The 25,881-nt window shown below is 41.0% G+C and overlaps 1 protein-coding gene across 2 annotated transcripts in view; it reads left to right on the top strand.

Moving 5' to 3' along the window:
• Positions 1-4,491: 4,491 nt before the first annotated feature.
• LOC108704606 (disks large-associated protein 4-like) overlaps positions 4,492-25,881 on the top strand; it is a 95,610-nt gene continuing 74,220 nt past the window's right edge. Inside the window, exon 1 of one of the 2 annotated variants that reach the window (XM_041577581.1) lies at positions 4,492-4,842. The gene's annotated coding sequence lies outside the window, so the exon portion shown is untranslated. The remainder of the gene's footprint in view (positions 4,843-25,881) is intronic. The other variant, XM_041577580.1, reaches the window with a different exon arrangement.

The raw sequence follows: 25,881 nt of genomic DNA, 5'->3' as shown, positions 1-25,881 counted from the left end.
ATCGTCCTATCAGAACAAAAGACTGGATTTCTTTTGAAAGAACAGGAGGGTCCATTGTATTGAGAAAACAGCATTTCTACAAAGTAGTCAATTAGCTTTGGTCACTGTTTGTCAGACATAGATCACTTAAAAAAAAAAAACAGATTCACCAAAACAGCCCCTTTCTCACGTAATGAATTGGCCTCTGAACCAGAAACAAATTGATCCAAGGGAAGGTATTTCCAGAAACAAATCATGGCATTTTGAATTCATGGCAACAATGATGATGAATCCATTTGTAATTCACAGTACACAAATCAATGCACAGCAATGAATCACAAATCTAGTAGTTATTCATAGCAAAGTGATTAATTGTGTTTTAACATGAATATTCAAATCTGCCAAAATCCTTGCTACTGTTGACCATATACTATTTTATTAGAAGATTTTAAAACTTCAGTTGAAAGGCATTTAAATCTTCATTAAACCCTAGATATATAAGTAAATACCAGCCCCTCCAGTGCTACACAAGCTTTCTTATCTTTGTACTTCATACTCATGGATTATTCGTCTAACATTTTTCAGTGAAGGCGAGGGACTCATGACCACTAGGGATTTTGCATTGTATTATTAGTGGGGCACTGCATGAGTGTGCAAAGATTAGTACTGTGGACAGGCAAGATTGGCTAACCCATTGTGGGTAAGGAGAAGGAGGGATCAGATTTGTGGGTTCTCAGCACATAGATGGTGTAGACCAGAAGAACTTGAACACCAACTGTTTCTATATCCGTTCCTCAGTTATACCTTAGGGAATGGAATCCCCTTGCTTGGTGAATTCTGGAATTTGCTAGAGAGGCTTATTTATGGCGATTTGCACCAATAACCCATAGCAACCATCTCCAGGAAGAACAGTGAAAGCAAAAATTGTATTGGTTGGCATCATTTACTGCCCAGATGCAAATCTGCACCGTGTTTATAAATGAGCAGGTGATCTGAAAGCAGATCTGAGCTCCAGCAAGGAATGTAAGAAGGCTAATAGGGAAGGTTTTGTGAGTTTGACGGAGTAATAGGAAGAATTATAAGGAAGAACCATAGGAAGGGTTATATGGAGGAGTTATAAAAAGGTGTATATGTAGTAATAGGAAGAGTGAATGTGGTTTAAATGGAGCAATAAGAGGAGTTATAGGGAAGAATCAGTGTCGGACTGGGGGTACTGGGCCCACTGGGACTGTTAACTCAAGGGCCCCCACACAGTGGCGGACTGGGGCCACCCAAAGACCTTAGACCAGAGGCCTACTCTCAGTATTATTATTCTTGCTCTTCCTCATATTATAATCTATTAATCCATCTATTTATCCTCTTTGTTCTTGTAGAAATTAGTAATGATCATGAAATAGGCCAAATGTTTGGAAGCAGGAGGGCCCACTGACACCTTGGCCCACCGGGAGTTTTCCTGGTATCCCGGTGGGCCAGTCCGACACTGGGAAGAATCATAGGTAATGTTAATTGACACAATAAGAGGAGTTATAGGGGGGTTATTTGGAGGATTGAATAGGGTTATCTGGAGAAATAGAAGTTATAGGGTGGGTTATAAAGAGCAATAGGAGGGGTTAGCTATATGGAGCAATAGGAGGAGTTATAGGGAGATTTATATGGAGCAATAGGAGGAGTTATAGGGAGATTTATATGGAGCAATAGGAGGCGTTATAGGGAGATTTATATGGAGCAATAGGAGGCGTTATAGGGAGGGTTATATGGAGTAATAAGAGGAGTTATAGGGAGGGTTATATGAAGCAATAGGAGGAGTTATAGGGAGGGTTATATGGAGCTATAGGAGGAGTTATAGGGAGGGTTATATGGAGCAATAGGAAGAGTTATAGGGAGGGTTATATGGAGCAATTGGAGGAGTTATATTGAGGGTTATATGGAGCAATAGGAGGAGTTATACGGAGGGTTATATGGAGCAATAGGAGGAGTTATAGGGAGGGTTATATGGAGCAATAGGAGGAGTTATAAGGAGGGTTATATGGAGCAATAGGAGGAGTTATAGGGAGTGTTATATGGAGCAATAGGAGGAAAACTATACCCTCCCAAACAATGTAGGTCTCTAGAAAAATATATTGCATAAAATAATTCATATGTAAAACCCTGCTTTATGTAAATACATCATTTTCATAATAATATAGTTTTTAGTAGTATGTGCCATTGAGTATTTCTGGTCAGGTGATCTCTGAGGCAGCAGAGCGAACATCACAAAATGGTGGTTCAAGGCAAGAGATGTAAAAGGATAATATTTATTTAAATATATATACCAGTTTGGCAAGATTCTTTAATATGCCACTTAATATGATGTTAACTGTTATTCATTTTGGGGGTATAGTTTTCCTTTAAAGGGAGGGTTATATGGAGCAATAGGAGGAGTTATAGGGAGGGTTATATGGAGCAATAGGTGGAGTGATAGGGAGGGTTATATGGAGCAATAGGAGGAGTTATAGGGAGGGTTATATGGAGCAATAGGAGGAGTTATAGGGAGGGTTATATGGAGCAATAGGAGAAGTTATATGGAGCAATAGGAGGAGTTATAGGGAGGGTTATATGAAGCAATAGGAGTTGTTATAGGGAGGGTTATATGGAGCAATAGGAGGAGTTATAGGGAGATTTATATGGAGCAATAGGAGGAGTTATAGGGAGGGTTATAGGGAGCAATAGGAGTTATAGGGAGGGTTATATGGAGCAATAGGAGGAGTTATATGGAGAGTTATATGGAGCAATAGGAGTTATAGGGAGGGTTATATGGAGCAATAGGAGGAGTTATAGGGAGGGTTATATGGAGCAATAGGAGGAGTTATAGGGAGGGTTATATGGAGCAATAGGAGGAGTTATAGGGAGGGTTATAGCAGGGATTATAAGGAGTATTCTATGCTGAGACACAATTTCAAGAGTTATTGTGACTGCACCTGAGGGGGAACCACCACAAAACGAAATAACTGCATTGCCTAATCCTACATGTAGAGGATGAGAGAAATGGGATACTAGAATGATTTAGGATTAGAAGTCTGAAGGCTACTAAGGTCTGGGCATTTAAAGGCAAAAAGTAGACTGGCCCTGGATGAAATTTTGATCAGGCCCACAGGCCTTTAGTTACGTCACTGAGTATTTGGAGCACTTAGAATAATTATGTAGTGGGATTATATAGAGCAATAGGAGGAATTTTGTGACCAGTTATATGAGCAAAGTGCTGTACAATAAGGAGAGTTGAATGACTCAATTGAATAGCGCAAATAATTATACGTTGTGTGGACGTAATTGGGAAGTCGTTGAACCCGCTGACGTGATGGAATCTCTCTTACTCAAGCTTCAGAGGGGACCCAGATGGGTGTTTTTTTTTCTCTTTTTTGTCCCTCTGATGACTTTGGCATGGCAGAATTCTTATGCACACACAGACAAGTATTTAACGCAGTGAATGAGAAAGAAAGGGATATGTGGAACGCGCAAAAGAACTTTAATTCACCCATTCATCCATTCTCTCATTCAGATTTAACTACAGGGGGAATCTATGTGTATATATAAATATTTACCCAAACGTGCGCTTGATGGTGCTCCATGCAAATTCCTTTTGTAGACATTTATTCATGTGTGCAATAATACAAAATACTTATATTCACAAATGCTTAGGGAGTAACGTACTGAATGTCGTCAATAGCAAACAAATGGAGCAATGTTTATATAATATCACTATTAAATCTTCCCTACTCCCATTCTCCTACTATATTAGATTAAACTTAAAGCAGGGAGGCTGAGGGCAGGCAGGGTATTCACTTGGGGTCCTTAGCAGGATACTGGGCCCCATGTGGAAATTTGTATTAAATGCCTGATGAATTCAATATGATGCATAACTTTTGTTAACCATAAAGCCATCGGCAAATGGACTACATTTCCCAGCATCATCTGATATCCAGTGCTGTAAAATAGGAGGGGGTAGCAGTTTGTTTATCCCTCAACTAGATCCAAACTCTGTCTTACAAGTGCTGCTTGGAGTTCATAATTCAGCAATAGCTTGAGGGCTGCCACCCCAAAACCAGAATCTAATCCTATCTGTCTGTAGATACTGAAAACTGTGTAGGCAACTTGCAGCAATTATAAGCGTTAACGGGTAGAATAGGCAACCTAAGGTTGTTATTGAACTACCTGAACAAATGAAAGGCCCCTGTTTGCCCATCAATGACTGCCAAATTCCATATGGTAGGGGTTTGTTGAATTATAGTTCATCAGTGAGTTGGTCATACCTGTGTAAGTGGAATGCAATGTCTAAATTATGTTTGGTTGCAGAAATATCTATCTATCTATCTATCTATCTATCTATCTATCTATCTATCTATCTATCTATCTATCTATGTGCATGTTTGTGCAGAGACAGCTCCAGATCCTGTGTCCTAGATCCCTCATCCCTGCAGGATTCCAGCCCTGCTATTCCAAACCTCCCCCCCCACACATCCCCCCTCTCCTCTGTGGGGAGGCAGAACACAGCGAGTCTGCATCAGCACCAGCTTCTAGCATCTCTGCTCTCCATCATCTATCAGAGTGGGATACAGGGGGTGGGGGGTTGAACGAAAGAGGACACCCTAATAGAATATAGTGGAATGGGCTAAAGCAGGTGAAAGAGGGGAGACAGCCAGAGAAGAGAGGGACCTTTGTAACGCTGCAGAAGGAGGAGTTGGGGGGGAGAGGAGAAGAGAGGAGGTGGTAGTGGCAACGGCTGGGGGGGGTTAGGAGTGCAGCCGGTTTGCACCTAAAGGTTCAACAGAAAGCGGAACAGTAAATGGAGGAGAGGAACCTTGTTGCATCTCCTCAATTGGAGTAGAGGTAAGATGTTTTTACCTGTCTATGTAGGGGTGTTCCACATTTATGATGTTTTTTAGTTTGGGAGGCAGTGATTTCCAATTGAATGGTGGGGAGAAGAATGGTACCTCTCACCTCCCATATTGGCTAAGGATGCGGCAAATGTAATGGCAAAGGGATATTTGTCATTCATTACAGGTAGGGCAGTGTTTACCCTTACCCAGCAGAGAGATCTGTGATTAAGGTTGGATTCCAAGATTGAGTGTAAACCCTTTGCCGTCAGGCCAGCCCCTGGCAAAGATGAAGTCTCGGCTGTGGTCTCACTCTGCTGTTCCCGTCATACATAAACATAAGTCTGTGACAGTAGTGTGCTGCATCCCCCTATCTCCCTGCCATTCCAGTCCATCCTCGGCTATTCCTGACCTCTTCTGTTCATGCCTTGGTCTCCAAACCCCCTCTGCCCCAGTCCAGTTTGAATGCAAAGTAGCAGACAGGGCTGTTCTCAGTATCACTGTACTGTAGAGTAGCAGAGACGTGTCCTGTCTGGGCCTGTTTACTTGCTCTGTCCTGTCAATTATCTGCCTGTCTATGACTAGCTGTCTACCTGTTGTCTATATACCTAGTCATCCACTAGTCTAATCGGTCAGGGTATCAATTCATCAATAAATCAAATGGCTGGTCTATGGCCGATTATGTATATGACAGTATTTACCTTTCTTGGTCACATGTTCCCATGACATCACTGCCTGTCACTGATGACATCACAGAGGATTTCCATTATAAGGATGCACAGGCAGCTCTCATATAAGATCTGAATATGACCTTATGTGGCGCAATGAATACCCATCATGAGTGTTCCCATATTATCACTTTCAGATAGCGTATCTGTGTTACTAGGTTGACTCTGGGGTGAGGCACTCTAGACATCCAGTTCTGTAACCTATTCATTTCCAGGCTTTTGTCTCCCTGACCCCTGTTCTCCTATATTTTTCTAATCATTATGGTGTCATTATCTGCCCCATCATTCAACATCCTGCCAATGAGTTCTTGCTTTCTTCCCTGCTCTCATTATGCTTCTGTCATCCTTTCAGCCCCCTACCCCCTGAATTTGTTTTCCAATCTACTGACCTGCCAAACTATCTCTCATGTTTGTTTCCTCTTTATATTCGGGCTCTATTTTTCTTCCCATTCACTTGCCTTTTTTAGACTATACTTCCTTTCCCTGTTCTGCAATACCTCTTCCTACCCCTACTTCTCCTCGTCTTCCTCCCAGGCGATTTCTCCAAATTCCTTGTTGTTTGCTAACCCATTCTCTCCGAATCTGCAGAACTGCACGGCATCTTCTAATATTCCTACACAAACTTTGTTAACCTTTCCCTGTAAGCTCTCCCCTTCACTTTTAAGATTGTAAGCTCTGAGTAGGGCCCTCTTTACCTCCTGTATCTCTAGGTATTTCTGTGTGACTTGTATGTTTGGTAGAAGGGAGGATGCCATAAAAGGGGGAAACTAATCTGGGCCCCAAACACAGTAGGTAGGGTAGGAAAGCAAGATGGTGGCAGTAGGCCAAGATTGCATTACATGAGTGTTGCCAACCATGCAGCCTTCAGTCATTGTAAAAATACAACAGCCAGTACCCACCAACATATGAAGGTTGAAAGGGGGTGCTGTGAGTTGTGCTTTAGCAAATGCCCAAGGGCCATAGGTCTTAAAGAGCTTCTATAAGTAAAGAGCAAAGTCTGTGGTACTTTAAATGTAACCACCACCCTAAGGGCAAGGGGGGATGTCAGGAGCTGTAGTTCACAACAGCTAGAGGAGTCTCTTACTGTCCATAGAATTCTTTCCATTCTTTATATATATATATATATATATATATATATATATATATATATATATATATATATATATATATATATATATATATATATATATATATATATATATATATATCAGGCCTGGACTGGCAATCTGTGGGTTCTGGCAAATGCCAGAGGGGCTGCTATAAGGTGCCATAGAAAATCACTAATTAGTGGGCTGGTGTTTGGGCCTCTATGCGGGCTGATTGGGTTTCTGTGTACCTGAAATGCCATGGCCTATTTAATGCTCAGTCATATATATATATATATATATATATATATATATATATATATATATATATATATATATATATATATATATATATATATATACACACATATATAAATGTACTAACTATAATGTGCTGGAAGATATTTCCAAGTATGTATGACTCTTTCTGTAATGCTTTCTAAACAGTCCCAGATGTGTAGGCCATTCTTAGCCAATGACCCAGTACACAAAAATAACTTGCTGGATCTAAAAAACCTTACTTTAGCCCTTTAGTCTTCCTTCATGTTTGGTCCTGTAGGTAACCCAGAAGCCCATAGGCCTAATCAACAGTTGTCTCTTTATGCCCCCTGCCATCCGTTACTCCTTCCACTTGTGCTGTTTCATGACCCATTACACTGGCATTTGTTTTCTTCTGTGGCTGAAGCTTTGCTGTTTTCTGCCTTATTGAGTGCCTCAGAGTGGTCTCAGTTTCTGCCATCTGTGTTGATACCACCCTTTACTCTGTCCTTTCCTTGCCCTCTGGTAAACCCCCAGCCTGATTTATGGTTAGAATCCTTAGGCCATTAATAGATGCCACGTGGTACCTGACATTGCTACCTACCCGTCTTTCTTATTCCGGTGCTTCGGCTCACTGCTGTATACTGGAACCTCCTTATTTTTCTATATTGGTTCATATCTCACTTTCCTGCCCTTCACCTCACTTTTCTCTTATACACCAGCTTCCCCTACCCCCTTATTCCACATTTTCTTCTTTTGCTCCCCTCTGTAATCTTCACTGTGCTGTTCCCTCAGGTTAATCCTGCTCGCTATCATCTGCTGCTGTCCTGCCCCTGCATCTGTCTCATAGCTGGCTCCAGCCCAGGTTTACCCACCATCTCTCCAACTTTTCCTCTTTCAGCCACTCTTATGGGACAGCAGGTTTTTTCCTTCCCAAAATGTAATGTTAAGTATATTAAAAAAATCTGTCATAGTCATAGAAGCAATGGACTTTAACCCACTTAAGCTAATTTAAAGGTTACTTGACCTTTAAAATACCCTTTAGCCAAAGGAAAAAGCCATATATTGTTCAAATTTGTGAGCTGCAAAATAAAACAATACAGAAACCACAAAAATAAAAGAAGACCAACTGCATTTAGAATATTATTCTAATTAATATTAAGTCATACTAATAATTAAAGTCAAAGTACTTCTAAAAAATAAATAAAATAAAAGTTTAAACAGCCTGATTCCATATACAGCACTGTATTTAGGTCCAGCACCCCCCACCTTGCAGAAGTGATGTCACACACACGACAGCATGTGACATCACTTTCGCCAACAACGCGCCCAATACTCCCTCTGCGCCAACAGATTTGAATAGAAAGTCTCTGGTGGCAGCTGGGGAGATTTTCTATGTTTCTTAGAAAGAAAATAATCTATTATATAGGCACCCAAGGTCTGTCCTCCCTAAAGCTGCCGCCCGCCCTAGGCACAGGCCCTGGGGTGTCTATATAGAAATACGGCTCTGTTCATATGGCAGAAATGTAGCGATAGGCTCTGGCCATTTGCTGTCAAAGCATATTAAGAGAGTGTGAAACAATTTGTCACCAGATTGTGGTCTAGCTAACCAGTAGGATGGACACATATTCAGCCCAAACAGCATTGCCTCAAACCAGGGATAGCTATATACTTAAAGTGTGAGATTTGGCCTACATTCCACCTTTACCCTAATAGACTCTCAATAATGTGAGCCAACTCTCAGTGGATCTGGGGAGTTGTAGTTCAACCACAGCTGCAGGACCACAGCTGATCTATGTCCTGTTTTGTTAGGGTGTTTATCACACTGATTTGCAGAGACACCATTTAGGGTTTGGTTAGGTGTTCAGACTGATCCCTCACAGAGTATTCCATATTTGTCCCACTCCTAAAATTTGAGATTTGGTGCATAGCTAATTGGAGGTCCCTAATGAACCCACATAATTATGCTTACTCACAGCTATGCTCACTGCTCTCGAATCACAGTCTCATGGTCACGTGAGAGAGGAAACCGTGAAAATGCCTTAGCTGTAAATAGCATTTGAAAGTTGAAGTTATCACCTTTTCTGAGTGACTGACTATATAACATTGCAGTGGCTTTCAATGCCGAGGTCCTGTATTTGATTCTAGCCAAGGATCCCCAACTCAGAATGAAGGGAAGGCCATAGAATTCATTTTAAGCAAATAATTAACATTTCTTTTCTCTCTGTAATAGAGTAGCTTGTACTTGATATTAACTAAGCTGCACGAATCTATACTGGTGGCAAAATAATTATTTTGGGTTTATGTAATGATTAAATGATTTTAGCAAATATAGGATATTTGTTATTGTGGTGATGTTCGTAAGAGCCGGTGGCCTAGAACTTGTCTATAAGCATTGGTGGCTGACAAGTATAGTGGGATGACTGAATGAATTGGACACTGCTAAGCTGCCCACTGCCCCAGATATTAAAGAAGTACAATACTCATCTAGTAATTTATTGTAGTTCTGTACCAGATGGTGGTTGGGATGTTGCACCCCTCTGCAAAATAGGGCTCACATAGAAGAATTTCTCTCTCCTGCTATCCCCTGGCTTCTCTTCTCCAAATCAGCTCCTGGCATCAGATTCCTGTTCACTGAGATTACACCCCAGTCCACACCTATCATGCAGACTTTCCTGTAATCTCACTCTTACCTTGTGACTCTGCCGGCAGTTTTCCCAAGTGCAGTTGCCTTTTCCTCATTTAGAAAGTGCCTCTCCACCCTCCATCCTGGCCTAGTAAAGCCATTCCCCTCCCTTCCCTGTTCCAGCTCCCTCTACTCTCCTGGGAAGGTTTAACATTTTCATTTATTATTTCCACTGCTCACACTTTAGATTTATATGCTGTGATGTTGCCATAACCCATACAGTCCTTTTATATCTGCCAGCTTAATGCTGACATAGGGTGTAAGGAAGTCAATGTTCCAGAATCAAGTGTCCTCTCATTGTCAGGAACTTGATCTTTATGTTCAGTTGCTGTATAGATTTCATATCCAGGGTCATGATGAAGGGGAGTATTGAAAAAATGCTGTGCTGGGACTCCTCACTACACTTAATGGGTTCTTTAAAGCAGCGTTTTTAGGGAGAAGGAATAACGTTTTCAACAACTCAATGGTATAGTAGGGAAAGACAGAGCCTACAGTAGCAGTGGGATACTATTCTCTAGGAAGGGACTGTGGCTGTGAGATAGTAGGTATAGTAGGGAGAGATCGTGCCTATAGTAGAAGTGGGGAAAATAGTTTCTGGAAGAGGCTGTGGGATAGCAGGTATAGTAAGGCAAGATGGTGCCTATATTAGCAGTGGTGATAACCGTCTCTGTGAAGGGGCTGTGGGATAGTACTGGTATAGTAGGGAAAGATAGTGCTTACAGTAGCAGTGGGGTCTGCTACTGGGGGCCTGTTGCTGTGAGAAAGCAGCCTCAATAGCAAGATGAGAGCAGTAGGCCAAGTAATATATCTGTGGCACATTGCTGATGTACAACCATCGTCTGAATGGATTAATGGACCATCCACCTAATCTGATCCTTTGGGCAACTGCCTGAATGACCATATCCAGACTTATAATGGCAAGTGTGTAGCAAAATTGGCCAATGATCTGCCCATATATAACCATCATTTGATTGACAGAACCAGGTCTTGTTGCCTAAATAACTTGTGTATGGTTCTGCGGTAAAGAAATAAATCTCTATTAAAAAATGGGAGGATATGGCCCCCTGCAGAGCTCAGGGTAAATAAATTAGAAATATTAGATTGACAGCTTTTTTTTTTTTGTCAGGGCCGGAAAGTGAACTTGGGATGCAGGGATTTTGTCTGGTCATTTGTTTTGCTGAACAAACATTCAGAAATAACTTTGCTTGGCTGTAGGTGAATGGAAACTTGCAGGCTATTGGCACAAACAATTTGGCAGATGCAATAAATTTAATGCAATTTTATGGATTTTTTTCAGCCAGGGTGCAGAAAGGTACTTTTTAATACATGCATATCCTAGTTATTATATATAATTAGTCCACTTTAAAAAAGAAAAAAGATTGGATAGCTCTGCTGTACACAATTTGGATTCTGAGTTCCCTGGTGGCATAACGTCCTTGGATATCAGATGGCTGGCCTGGCTGTATCAGTGCCCGTCCAATAAGTGGCATTCACTATGATACTAACAACAAGCAAACAAATATGCCGTGAATGTAATACTCTAAACACAATGGGCCATTTGACCTGTGTAACTTATTTTATTGCTACTAGAGTACAGTGGATACTTTCTTGGGGCAAAAAAGAGTTAATTGGCATATGGGCAAAGGCAATGGGAGAGCTGGGCTCTAGATGTGGGGCAAAAAGGCTCATGCAGTGACATCCCAGTATGACAAGGACATCACAAGGTCATCTGGATTCTTGCAGAATTCGAGACACTATGGGACTATTGCAAATGAATGTTCTGAGAGAGGAACGATTAAAGTGGAGCAGCGTGTACAGTTCTCCGGCTCTCGAGGGGTTAAAGAATCTTGACTTTCTGCCTTCTCAGGGGACAGAGGGAAGAAATGGGAGCACAGAGCGAAGGATAAAGAAGAGAGAGATTCATATAGTAGGGGGGGTGGGGGAAGGCAGTCACAGATTGTGGGGAGATATGTTCTGTGTCAGAGAAATCAAGTCAAAGCCCCTCGGCTGCTGTGGACTATAACTTCTCTTAGGGGATTCTGGGAGCTGTAGTTTATACCAAATAGCATGTCACACGTTCCTATATCTAACAGAGGGATGCCCCAACTTTAACTCTCTCTGTCTATAGATAAATCAGGTCTGGTCAAGCTCAATGCATGCTGGGAACTTGGTATACCACCCACTCGGCCCTCAAGCCTGCCTCCAGTCTCCCTTTAGTAAATCACAGAGGGACTGGCCTAGACTGGTCTCTTAGTGCTGATCTGTCCTTGGTACTGAAATATCACTGATGCCCTTTCATATTATTCCTTTCATTCCCCAAAAAAATAATCAGGAGGAAAAAAAGAATAATAAAAATCCTCATATCCCCCTTTTTAAATATTTTAAACCCTAGTATCTGGGGCAGCAAAGTTTTAGGACAATGTAATAACTGTCAAAATACTATTGGAGGGACAGTTCTAGAAGCTACTATGGAAAATTACATTTAGAACAGGAATTATTATTAGCATTTGTTTCATAGTGCCAAAATATTCCGCAGCAGACATTATATATCATTCCCTGGCCCAGTAGAGATTACAATCTAAGGTCCCTACCACATTCCCCGTGGTCGATTATATCAGGAGTCCATAAACCCGCCTGGTTTTGCTTTCACAGTATTCAGATATTAACTGGCAATGGCAGCTGACAGTTTTAGTTTTCTACCATTTGGAGTATTGATAATCTTTATAATAAATCTACAGAGGACTGGGTTTGAGTCCATAGCTATATGCAAGACTGTCTCACGCGCCCAAATGAAATCGCAAGTATTATGGCATGGGATTCAGTTTTCCTGGGGATCTTCTGCACAGTGATGTTTAAAATTAATACTGCCATGTAAAAGCCCACATATTTATGTATAGTAAACTGATGTCATTCTGGTGATGTCATGGTTACCATGAGCCCATACTTGAGCCCTGTGCTATATATATATATATATATATATATATATATATATATATATATATATATATATATATATATATATATAGTTACATAGTTAAATTGGGTTGAAAAAAGACAAAGTCCATCAAGTTCAACCCCTCCAAATGAAAACCCAGCATCCATACATACACCCATCCCTACTTTTAATTAAATTCTATATACCCATACCTATACTAACTATAGAGCTTAGTATCACAATAGCCTTTGATATTATGTCTGTCCAAAAAATCATCCAAGCCATTCTTAAAGGCATTAACTGAATCAGCCATCACAACATCACCCGGCAGTGCATTCCACAACCTCACTGTCCTGACTGTGAAGAACCCCCTACATTGCTTCAAATGAAAGTTCTTTTCTTCTAGTCTGAAGGGGTGGCCTCTGGTACGGTGATCCACTTCATGGGTAAAAAGGTCCCCTGCTATTTGTCTATAATGTCCTCTAATGTACTTGTAAAGTGTAATCATGTCCCCTCGCAAGCGCCTTTTTTCCAGAGAAAACAACCCCAACCTTGACAGTCTCCCCTCATAATTTAAGTCTTCCATCCCTCTAACCAATTTAGTTGCACTTAGTCTCTGCACTCTCTCCAGCTCATTTATATCCCTCTTAAGGACTGGAGTCCAAAACTGCACTGCATACTCCAGATGAGGCCTCACCAGGGACCTATAAAGAGGCATAATTATGTTTTCATCCCTTGAGTTAATGCCCTTTTTTATGCAAGACAGAACTTTATTTGCTTTAGTAGCCACAGAATGACACTGCCTATATATATATATATATAAACTGTATTCAACCTGGTGCACTCACAACAGTCTGACAAATTGCCTAGGTGCTGGTCAAAACAAACAATTTAAATATCAAAAAACAGACCGCACTCCAAGGGCTTTTAAGTGAAAAAAGTAGTATTTTATTCTCGACGTTTCGGCGCCATAACTCGGGCCGTCCCGAGTTATGAGCTTGGCAACCTATTGTGGTCTAGACTGGATGCTGAAGGGGAACTGAACTACAATTCTCTGTCTCTGCTCAAAGTTCATGGTTAGGTTAATGCTGGACTGAGGACTCCTGTGATATAGGTCATATCAATAGGGCCAGATTTACATAGCGGGTGTCTCTAGGCCTGCTGCTGTTCATTGCCCCCTGTCCCCTCCCCTTTATTCTCACAAATTTTCATAATCGGGACCAGAGCAATGGGGATATGCGCACCGGAAATTAAAAAAAACTATTGTATCGCCTGTGCTTCCCCAGTGTTTCTGAACCAACGTGGGTGTGGTTGGGTGTCGTAGGCCCGGGCCTTGGTGGCCTTTCCACAAATCCGTGCCTGCATATCAAAATCCTTATATGTATAAAAAGCATGAAGCTGCAGGCCAACAGGTTACTTAACCTGAAACACAGACTCATACAACTAAGAAATGTTAAATTATATTAGTGTAGAATTCCACGCATCAAATAAATAATATAATGGGCCTCCTTGGAGTAATCTGCCATTTTCCAACAAAGCAGCATGCATGTTTGCATAAGTGAATTTACTGAAGCTGGCATAAAATGTGGTGTCTTACGATTAGGGTGCAAGAATGAAAGCAATTTTTACCCGCAACAAAAAGGCATAAGACTGTGTGCAGTATCAGACTGGATTTCACCCCCCTGCCCTCACTGATGATTACTGGCCAACTGCAATCTGGCACCACCAAAGGCCACCAACAGGACTGGGGCCCATCAGGTTTACTCCAGTGTCCTGGCTGGCCAGTTCAGTTGATACACAAGCAATGAATGTGCTTGGGAATCTACTCAGAGGCAAAGGGACCTTTGCGCTTCATTCACATGATTATATATATAACAAGTAAATGGTTTTAGGGACAAGAAAGCATCCACAAATGGCTTTGTGCAAATTAGCATGCAATTGTGTATTTAGTAGCTATCTATAACAATAAATGAGGCCCAATGCTATTATCACAATTCAGTGCAGTCATATTGTGCAAGATTGTGGACCGTTGCTTCTTTACGGCCTTGAATATCAGATTTTGATCAGATTTTGTGGGTCAGATTTTATCTTATCTTGCCATGCAACACCATGTACGATCCTGTAAAATACGATCCCCCTATTAGTGATGAGCGAAATTTTTTACGTGTTGCGCATCAAAAATTTGTCGCGCATCAAAATATTATTTTTGCTCATAGACTTCAGTGCATTTCGGCAAAGTGAAACAGGGCAGATTCAACCACATCACAACCCTCTATTGTATGATTTTTAATTATTTGTGTTTTTATAGGGTCAAATTAACCTAGCCACCATGCATTGATTTGAATAAGAGACTGGAATATGAATAGGAGAGGCCTGAATAGAAATACAAGTAATAAAAAGTACCAATAACAATACATCTGTAGCCTAACAGAGCATTTTTTAAGATGGGGTCAGTGACCCCCATTTGATAGCTGGAAAGTAAAGACCAAGAGAAAAGTTGCTTAGAATTAGCCATTCTATAACACACTTAAAGTAAACTTAAAGGTGAACCACCCCTTTAAGGCCATGTTATGTTTTAACGGGTCACAACTTCACAACCTTAATTATGTAGAGAATATATAATACCATAAATGATAAAGTGATAATTATTGTTATGATTAGTAGTGTACATAGGAAGTAATAGGGAAGAACTTTTGATATGAAGCATAATAAAAGTGGTGTAAAGGTGATACCTTTATTGGCTAACTAAGATGATAATCACAGTAAGCTTTCAGAACATTGCAGTTCCTTCTTTAAAGCTGATTACATAAGGTAAAGGTAAATGTACCAAGCAGGGTGACCTATACGAAAAACAGATAAAAAAAGCTCATGGGGAGTAGCAAAATCAGCAGCAGACCCAGCAGCTGCTAGGAAGCCCCAAGAGTATCAATAGCATGGTGGGGGTCCTGACTGAGGCATGGTTCCAATTTTTGGAGCGCCCCATAAAGATTTTGCTGCAAGGTGCAGAAAATGGGCATCACAGCTTGGCATTCTCGTACTGACCTCATTTTCAAAAATAAGCCATGCTCAGGCTGAGAGAGCAGGCGCAAGGCAGTACTAAAGTGAGTAGTATATAAAAATATACACATACCACCCCATTTATACAGAACAGTGAGTTCACTGTAGGCATAAATACTGCATCATTGTGCAGTTCTGAATGTTCCGATAATGTCCAGTTAGGGTTGCCACCTTTTCTGGAAAAAAATACCGGCCTTCCCATATTCTTGCAGTTTTTTCCTATTAATTACATGGGCATCAAGCATCATTTTTACCGGCCAGGCCGGTAAAATACCAGCCAGTTGGCAACCCTATGTCCAGTGTCTATCCATCAAGTTCTTATTATGCTTCCATGCATTGGCTTTTGTGGGATTCTGGTGTTTGTAGATCAGATGCAACTGCCGACTGCAGTTTGGATATTCCTGAAAGAGAACCCACTTGCTTGTGAGAGACACACACCTATACTATACATGTAACACTGTTTAGAACATGGGGTACTCTTTAGTACCTTGGACCTTCCTTGTTATTAAAGGGATTCTGTCGTGATTTTTATGAAGTCGTTTTTATTTCTAAATTATACTGTTTACACAGCAAATAATTCACTCTACAATATAACATTTCATTCCTGAACCAGCAAGTGTAGTTTTTAGTGGTGTGTAGGAGCCATCTCAGGTCATTTTGCCTGGTCATGTGCTTTCAGAAAGAGACAGCACTTTAGGATGGACCTTCTTTCTGGCAGGCTGTTATTTCTCCTACTCAGTGAACTGAATGTGTCTTAGTGGGACCTAGATTTTACTATTGAGTGCTGTTCTTAGATCTACCAGGCAGCTGTTATCTTGTGTTAGGGAGCTGATATCTGCTTACCTTCACATTGTTCTGTTGTTAGGCTGCTGGGGGGGGGGTGATTTATTTGCAGTACAGCAGTAAAGAGTGACTGAAATTTATCAGAGCACAAGTCACATGACTGGGGGCTCCTGGGAAACTGGCAATATGTCTAGCCCCACGTCAGATTTCAAAATTAAATATAAAAAAATCTGTTTGCTCTTTTGAGAAATTTATTTCAGTGCAGAAATCTGCTGGAGCAGCACTATTAACTGGTGCGTTTTGAAAAAAAAACATTTTTTCCCATGACAGTATCCCTTTTCTCAGGTATATACACATAGAACTGATCCCTCATCAATGGTTCTTGCAAACAGTTAATAATGAATCTTACACAATCTCTTTGGTGGAACTGTACCATAAACATGCACTTCATAGATTCTTCAAACAATTTCTACTGCTTGATGTTACAAATGCATAGTGTTGGCAACAACCCAGAGGTAGTACTCACTTACAGAGTCCTATACTGGTGGGTGATACACTGGTGTACTATACCTCCTGGTTTCCTCCTTGGAGTACCTTGTTACTATACTAACTACCCTCATCCTATCTCTCACTGCTAGAGTGAGCTATTAGAAATCTTCCCTTTTACTACCTTCTCCAGCTGAGGCCTACCTCTACCTCAGGCTCTCCAGCACTGACCACCTCCTCCAGCAAGTGAACTCCAAACACACTGAGCACATGGTAACTTCCCTTTTAAAATGTTATGGGAACCTGAAACCTCTGGCCAACTACAAAACTGCTTTCTAGATTAACACTTTAATCTGGAAAGGGAAACAGCTTCCCCACCCAACTGCAAAACAGGACCAGCCTTTGGCTAGATTAACCCATATAGGGACTAATTAAAATAAAGGTGAGCAAAACATTATACGGGTTACTTTTCTTTATGTAGATGTTTGCAAGGGTGTTGAAACAGTTGCAGGTGGTTGCTGTTGGAAGCAGATTGTGGAGGAGGATACATCATCAGAGCAATCATGGCTGTTCCATATGAGTGAACACTAATAGGCAGATAAATAAGGCTTCCTGTGTAGAAATTAAGTGACAGCTACCCAATTGCTGCCCTCTTTTGCCATTTTATATTCCAAGCACATAAATGTTATATATATATGTTGGAATCAGAACATGTCTTTTGGGATAGTTGTGCTAGGGTTACCAGGAGTATGGCCTAAAGCTGTGGATCATCTATAGAATCTGTTCTGTACCTTGTTTTGGAAGCTGCAACAAACATCAAACAATAACTTGGGAATCACATAGAGTGGAAAGTGCCACAAGGATTTGGCTGTGCTGAACAATCAAGTCATTTGAAGATCTTTATTCAATGGGTTGGCTCAACCTCCTTAAGGAGCACCCCTGTATTTGAGACAGTGAACAGATATAGGCAGTACTAGGTTCATAGAGCATATCTGGAACTAAAGTATGGGTAGTACAGATCTTGTGTATCTTACCTAGAACTAGGATATGTGCTAATTACGGATGCACCGGATCCAGGATTCAGATTCGGAGAATCCTTGCGCCTGGCTGAACCAAATCCGAAAATGCATATGCAAATTAGGTGTGGGAATGGAAATCACATGACTTTTCATCACAAAACAGGTAAGTAAAATATTTTTTCCCCACTTTTTCCTTTCCCTCAACTAATTTGCATATGCGGATTCGGTTCGGTATTCGGTGGAATCTTTCATGACCCGGGGGGTTGTTTGGCTCTAGATTGTAGGCATGTTGTTAATCTGAATGTAGTGTCGGAGTGGGCCGGCCCAGATCCGCTTCTCATTGGTGCGACTTCTCTTTGTCGGGCGTCCCAGTAAAATCAAAATTTAGAGCGTGTGCACTGGTGTGGCGCTGCGCGTATGTGCACTAATGTTGCAATGCACACTGACGCGCATACGCACATACCCGGCACCCGTATGCACAGAAGCGTTGCGCCGGAGCAGCAGGGGGGCGGAGGGGGGCCCTGGTCCAGTAGCTCCGGTGGGCCCCAAGCCCCCCAGTCCGACCCTGCCTAAATGTAGAATTTTCAGTTCGAGGGCCTCTCCTGTTATACCCACTAACCAAATGCATACCGCCCAACATTTGAAAATCGGAAAGAGGGACAAAAAGTTCTGAGCATAGTGCCGTGAAACTGTTTGACCACACCAATTTTGTAGCCACACCCCATAAATACCATGTCCATTTTACATAATTTGGCAGGTTATGGAAAGTTTGAACACATTTCTGATGGTTTTAGGAACATTTTGTGTGTTATTACAGTTTTGCTAATAAAGGTGAATTGCTCTTTAAGCCGTAAATCTCCGTTCTCCCAAGAGACCTGCTTATCTTAACTATTTACAATTGGATCTTTGCTAATCTTAAATTGTATCTAAGTGCAGGTGCAGAGTATTCTGGTCTATCTGCCAAAAAGTTTCTTATTTAATTAAGTTTCAGAAACTTTGTATCTTTTTCTGGCGTCAGTGCAGGAGATCAAACAGAAACTCGGGACAGTTGGGAGGTATGCAACTGGTAAGGTGCTGCTTTGTCCATTCACATATTAGCAGAGTTCTAACCATTGCCCGATGGACTGGCTCAACCCACCGTGTGTGTGCCCAAGGCAATTTGATTGGCTTGCATAGTGGATAAAGATGGCTGCATTGGCTCAAGAGTTTGGGAATGTTATGCTGCATGACTTTTCAGATTTTAAAGGGGTTGTTCACCTTCAAACAACTAGTTGTTATCAGATAGATCACCAGAAATAACGACTTTTTCCAATGACTTTCTATTTTCTATGTGTCACGGTTTTTCTAATATTGAAGTATAAAGTGTCATTTCTCTCCTTCTGAAGCAGCTCTGGGAGGGGGGGTCGCCGATCCTGTAAACTGTTCTAAATTGATACATTTAGTTGATACATTTCTTATCTTTGTCCCTGCTGAGCAGAATCTCTGGGTTTCATTACAGGCAGCTGTTAGAATTGATACAATAGTTGCTAATACTCCAGAGATGCTGCTGAGAAATGTATCAACTAAATGTTGCAAAATTGTAACAGTTCAGAATCTGCACCTGGATTACTGAGCTGTCAGACTCAAACACCAGAGACAGGAACATTCAACTTTAAACTTAGATTTTGGAAAAAACTTAAAAAATAAATAATGGAAAGTAATTGGAAAAAGTCATTATTTCTAGGGAACAATCTAAAAACAACTAAATTGAAAAAAGTGTTTGGAAGGTGAACAACCCCTTTAATGTGGAGTGTAGGCACCCTTCACCCTTTACCATGGGTATTAAAAAAACTGTAGGTGCTATTAAATAGCTGGCAGCTAATAAAAATAAAAGTACTGTATAGAATGCAACACAACTTTGCATAATGCCCTTTTTGCAAATATTCATTTTGAGGGAGGTTGGTAATCCTGTATTACCCCCACTTTATTTCTCCTATATTCCAACCTCTACTAGTGCACCATTTTCTCTGCATGGTGTTTCTTTCCCCCATTAGGCTATTTAAACCCATAACCACGTAAGCTGCCCCATACTTTTCTCTTTCAAGTCCCTCCCAGTCTCTTGCTTTCCCCAAGTATAATCATGACTTTTACAAATTATATGTACCAGCTTCCTCCATCACTAGTCATGGCCAAGAAAATGGTATCTATTGGCTATCAAAAAATGAAAGCACTCCATCTGCAATTAATTATATTTTAGCTTTGTGTCTAACCAACAAAAACATTGGCAAACGTATAACTTTTTCCTACCTGCCCCCCTCTGAAATTTTTTTCTCTGGACACCAATGAAGGTAACACTTTTCAAAATCTCAGAGTTGCTTTAGCTGGATAGTTGTAATGTATAAGTGGGACTAAGGCTATGGACACACATGCGGATACTTGCTGTGTTTTCAGCGCGGTTCGCGTCGTGGTTTTTTTTAAAAAAAAAAAAAGCCAACCATGGCGTTAATACGCTTGTGGTTTCAACTTTCGGCAATGGCATGCTACGCTAGCGCATTTACACTGCGATCAGCTAGCGGCGTGAACTGTGCTGAAAACATGCCAAGTATCTCCATTTTACATCCCCAGATTTTAAGTTTTCCCTCATTTTACATTGTTGTTTTGTGGTCCCACCTACATATAACGCATAATACATTTCCCTGGATTTTACACCATTTTTTTCTGGTCCCCCTGAAAAACGTAAAATGGGGGTTCTACTGTATTTCCCATGAAATCCATTGGCCTGTGTGCTCTTTCTCAAAGAAGCATTATACTTGTAATTTATAGATTCACAAATACTGCATGGATTTGTGTTGAAAGTTATTGCTCAGAAAAATCAATCTAGCATTTAGGCACTACTGTTTTTTGGGGGGGTTGATAATTTGGCCACTGGAGGGTGCTATTGCATTAGAATCTTAGGATGAATTTAGCGCTTTAGAGCAATCCCACTGATAAATAAACACCAATGCCTAAATGGATGAACTGTATTTGTATGAAAATAGAGTATATGTGATCTTAAAAACAGGGTACATCTCCCCATTAGCTTGTGAGAGTTTATTCTGAAGAACCATTACAGTATTTTTCCCGACAGGGCAGAGGAATCATGGAGTAAGGTTACAGCATTAATGAACAATTTAGCACTGGAACGGAATTGATATGTGCTCGGGTTGCACAGAAGGCAGATAATACATTATTGCATTCAGGTTCCTTTTAGTGATGACAGGATTATTTGGTGTCAGCCTGTGTTTCGCCTTGGGGACTATTGTGTTAAATTGAGCGCTTTTCCTTGTTTTCGTCTTAGACGCCACAGCAGTGCTTTTATGAATGAGAGATCAGGCGGCCAATAATAGGCTTCCATCTGTTCACAGGCATTCGGCTGCAGCCAATGAGGCTGCATTTTACATTTCACTGTATCCTAGGAAAGAATTAATGCACAGTGACATCTTGTTGTCTCGGAATTGTGACTTCTTACAGGGGGGGGGGAGAAAGAGTCAGTGTCAACAGATACAGCACCAAAAGATGGCAGATGACCAGTATAGGGGAGGGGGCAGGACAGGGATTCTGCATCGGTGATGATATAAAATTTCTGTTTATGCAATGGACATAAATTCTTTTACTATAATCAAATCCAGCAGCAGTGCAGATACATTTCAGATAATAAGAGGTGACAGTAGTAGAAGAATGAAAGCAGAAGGGAGTCCAGACCAGTTAATAAGATACGTAGATAAAAAAAAAACCAGTATAGTTATGTCAAACAACAATTGTCATCAGGCCTAGTAGATTGTTGGTGACCCAAGAGAATTAAAGACAATATGGACCTCGTATTTTAATATGTGCAAAATAAGCTATCCAACAAAATGTTTTAATGGGGGGGGGGATTCCTGTGGCTTCTAGTTATGCCATAGGGTAGGGATCCCCAACCTTTTGAACCCGTGAGCAACATTCAGAAATAGAAGGAGTTGGGGAGCAACACAAGCATGAAAAATGTTCCCGGGTGCCAAATAAGTGCTGTGATTGGCCATTTAATAGCCCCTATGTGGATTGTCAACCTACATTGAGTCTCTGTTTGGCAGTACACCTGATTTTTATGCAGCCAAAACCTGCCTGGAATTCAAAAATAAGCTCCTGCTTTGAGGCCACTGGGAGCAACAACCAAGGGGTTGGAGAGCAACATGTTACTCACAAGCTATTGGTTGGGGATCATTGCCATAGGGGCATATTTATCAAAGAGTGAAACGAGAGCTTGAAACTAAGATCTCATAATATCGGTGGATTTAAACGGTCTCTCCCAGTAGGTCTACCTAGGCCTCCATTATAATCTGTTTGTTGTCCCAGTATGTTGTTGGCCAAATCGAGGTTGTCAAACTAGTGGATCTTGTGGTGTAGGCCCACATGTAAGCTACTATTATGGTTTTGTTTGCTCATCTTTTTTTTTTTTTTTTTAACAGTGTTTATTTTATTTTCAACTTAGGGGATACAGAAGAAAGAAGGGGGGGTTATCGGGTACAGTTTTAATCATCAGTAGTTGATACAGTATTCAACATTAACTTGCATTCAAGTTCAAGTTTTCATGGGTACATTAGAAGTGGGTTGGGTTTAACTAGGGTTACCTTGGTGGGCCTATAGCACTCATTAGGAATTGGCCTCCGTCCACTCGTCCCAGATTTTCCCGTATTTATCCGGGCAACCTCTAGCTAGATATGTCAGCTGTATAAGTGGAAGATTTTTATTAATTATTCCAGCTGGAACTGGAGGGAAGGTGGGTCTTTGACTTTTTAATTGACTACCCATAAGTCCCCTTGTAATCCCCAGTTTGGCTTTCACAAGACAACAGGGAGAAAGGTTTGGCCCTTGAGTTATAATCCCTTAAACATGCTGATGGGATGTGAGCATTGCCAGGCTAGAGTTTTCACCACGCTGCAATCTTACTGGATTTCAAGACAAACAGTTGAAGCTGGCCCTCGATTGGTCAAAGCAGGAAACAATGTTTGGACAATCCAAACCATATGATTTTGGATGACCACCCCTGACCAGTATTATAAAGGCCTGGATGGTAACGATTCTATTTCATGACAACATTATTAACAATAAAGAAGAGTGGATGGTTGGCAATCCCAGCCATCAAGGCTTTGACTGATTGCAAAAACATGTAGGGAGCCATTGTTATTATGCCTCTGCTTTGACTAAGGAAATCTTAACTCCAGCTGAGCATACTGGGCTTATTTATCAGATATGCACCTGGGCAGTAACCCATAGCAACTATAAAGCCATTTTATGGACTATCATTATTGTATAATTAAAGTTATTTTACCTTTCAATGCACTGTTGTGCTTGGCCATGTTTCTTTATACACAGAGCTGTGTTCTTTCTATATATAGAAAACTGCTTGTTATGTTTTTGTTATAAACAGTAAGGAAATATATAAAGTAACATGATTCCAGAAAAAGGCAGAAGGTCAAATAGAAACATATGATATGACAAGAGAAGGTGTAAGGCTTTGGGGTAATGCTTGATATACTGATTTGCTGCAAGGGGGCAACATATACTGTAGGTGCTACTGGTCAGTGGAGCTGGACTGACAAACAGGAATGTAGTTGCTTCCATTAAAATGGTGGGATTAGCATTAGTATATGGCAATGTTAGGACAGCCAAAATGTTCCATCTTAGTATCGACTATATCACAGGTTGGAATGGACAACCGCGTAGAATTATTATAGAATATGAATGTGACTAGAATGTAGTAGTTGGTCATATTGAAGATAGTGATTATCACTGACCTATTTAATTTAAATCTAGCTAGCAGTAGGTTCTGCATAATGTATGAAAGGAAGAATATAAGGTTCCAAGAAGAATTTGGAGAGGGGGGGAGCAAATTGGAAAATTTGGAAGAATTTGTAAACATGGTTTTGGCCCCCCATCCCTTTCTCCTCTAGTAACCAATCTCCTTCCTCCGCACCCATATTAATTCATACATTCCCCGCCCCCGGAATCATTTGAAATGCCTATAAACCCTTTACAATTAAGCTGACATAGAGGCAGCATTAGGCAGAGCTGGCTTGTGATCATAATAGGGTGACTGGCGAGTAATAGGGTAAATAAAATATAACCTGGGTTGTCTCTGGCAATTTACTATGGAAGATGACGTTTATATGTATTTTACATAGTAATTGGGGTTGAAAACAAAGTTATTCCTGGCAAGTTCAATCCTTCCTTATATCCCCAACATCACTAACCTCCATTATAGGGGTAATTAAACATACTCTTTAAACACAAGGACATGTACAGAAAATCTTAAGAGTAAGGCCACACTAGGCGATAGCGCCGCGATTTGACTCGCGGCGACTTTTCGCCGCGACTTTTAATCCGCAATCGCTGGGGAAACTTTTGCGCTGGCGTCTATGGGGAATCGCGACAAATCGCCAGCGTAAAAACACACGCGGCGATCTTTTTTCTATTGTCGCTCGAGATCGCCTCGCTAGCGCAAAAGTTTCCCCAGCGATTGCGGATTAAAAGTCGCGGCGAAAAGTCGCCGCGAGTCAAAACGCGGCGCTATCGCCTAGTGTGGCCTTAGCCTTAGAGTGGGGTTTGTTATAACCTGCTGTGAGAGCCTGTGCATCTATGTAAAAGTGCAAGGAGCATGTTCGGATGCAAGTATCTTTAAAGGAATACTGTCATGGGAAAAATGTTTTTTTTCAAAATGCATCAGTTAATAGTGCTGCTCCAGCAGAATTCTGCACAGAAAACCATTTCTCGAAAAGAGCCAACACATTATTTTATATTTAATTTTGAAATCTGACATGGGGCTAGACAGTTTCCCAGCTGCCCCCAGTCATGTGACTTGTGCTCTGATAAACGTCAGTCACTTTCTACTGCTGTACTGCAAGTTGGAGCGATATCTCCCCCCCCCCACAGCAGCATAACAAAAGAACAATGGGAAGGTAACCGGATAACAACTCCCTAACACAAGATAACAGCTGCCTGGTAGATCTAAGAACAGCACTCAATAGTAAAATCCAGGTCCCACTGTGACACATTCAGTTACATTGAGTGGGAGAAACAACATCCTGCCAGAAAGCAGTTCCATCCTTAAGTGCTGGCTCTTTCTGAAAGCACATGACCAGGCAAAATGACCTGAGATAGCTCCTACACAAAAAAAATACACTTGCTGGTACAGGAATGAAATTTTATATTGTAGAGTGAATTATTTGCAGTGTAACCATTGTAATTTAGAAATAAAAACGACATCATAAAAATTATGAAAGAATCGCTTTAATGAATGGCATCAGGGACGTTACTATAGAGGAAGCAGACCTTGCAGCTGCAGAGGGGCCTAGGGTTGCCACCTGGCCGGTAAAAATTATGGGTAACCCCAATGTTATTAATAGGGGAAAAAGATAAATATAAATCAGAAGGCTGGCATTTTTTTTCTAGAAAAGGTGGCAACCCTAAGGGGGCACTATGAGGCCCAAATAATGAGCAATTTCAACATTTACTGATAAAACAGAGCAATCTCTGGATATGTTGGGGGCCCTAAAATTAATTTGCTGTTGGGCCCAGTAACATTTAGTTACGCCACTGAATGGTGTCAATAGCAAACCCTATTGTGTTTATTATAGACAGCAACAGCAGTCCCATTTAATGTTTCGCACAATGTCTCGCCTTTCTGTTGGTATTTATTTTAAGGAGCAGACACTGGGATGTCTGTGCCTGAAGTAATAACTTCTTTGTTTTTAAGGGATATTTATTGCATGCAAGGCAGATGTTGGAAATTGGAAACAAGAGTGCAAGATAAGAACGGGGGTGCTAATACCGCAGTACACAGTCTGAAAAATGCTGCGTACAATCTGACATTAACCATTGCTGCTCGACTGTTCTTGACATTAGTGGGTTACACAAGGACGGGAATGTTGTCAAATAAATAAAGTAAAATACTACTGTTTTCCAGCATAATTATTTGGCAAGGCTTCATGAATAGGCACCATAATACAGCAATAATATAG

Source organism: Xenopus laevis, chromosome 9_10L, assembly GCF_017654675.1.
Source record: "Xenopus laevis strain J_2021 chromosome 9_10L, Xenopus_laevis_v10.1, whole genome shotgun sequence".
Classification (NCBI taxonomy): Eukaryota; Metazoa; Chordata; class Amphibia; order Anura; family Pipidae; genus Xenopus; species Xenopus laevis.
The sequence above is the reverse complement of the archived record's forward strand: the minus strand, read 5'-3'. Positions and strand labels throughout refer to the sequence as shown.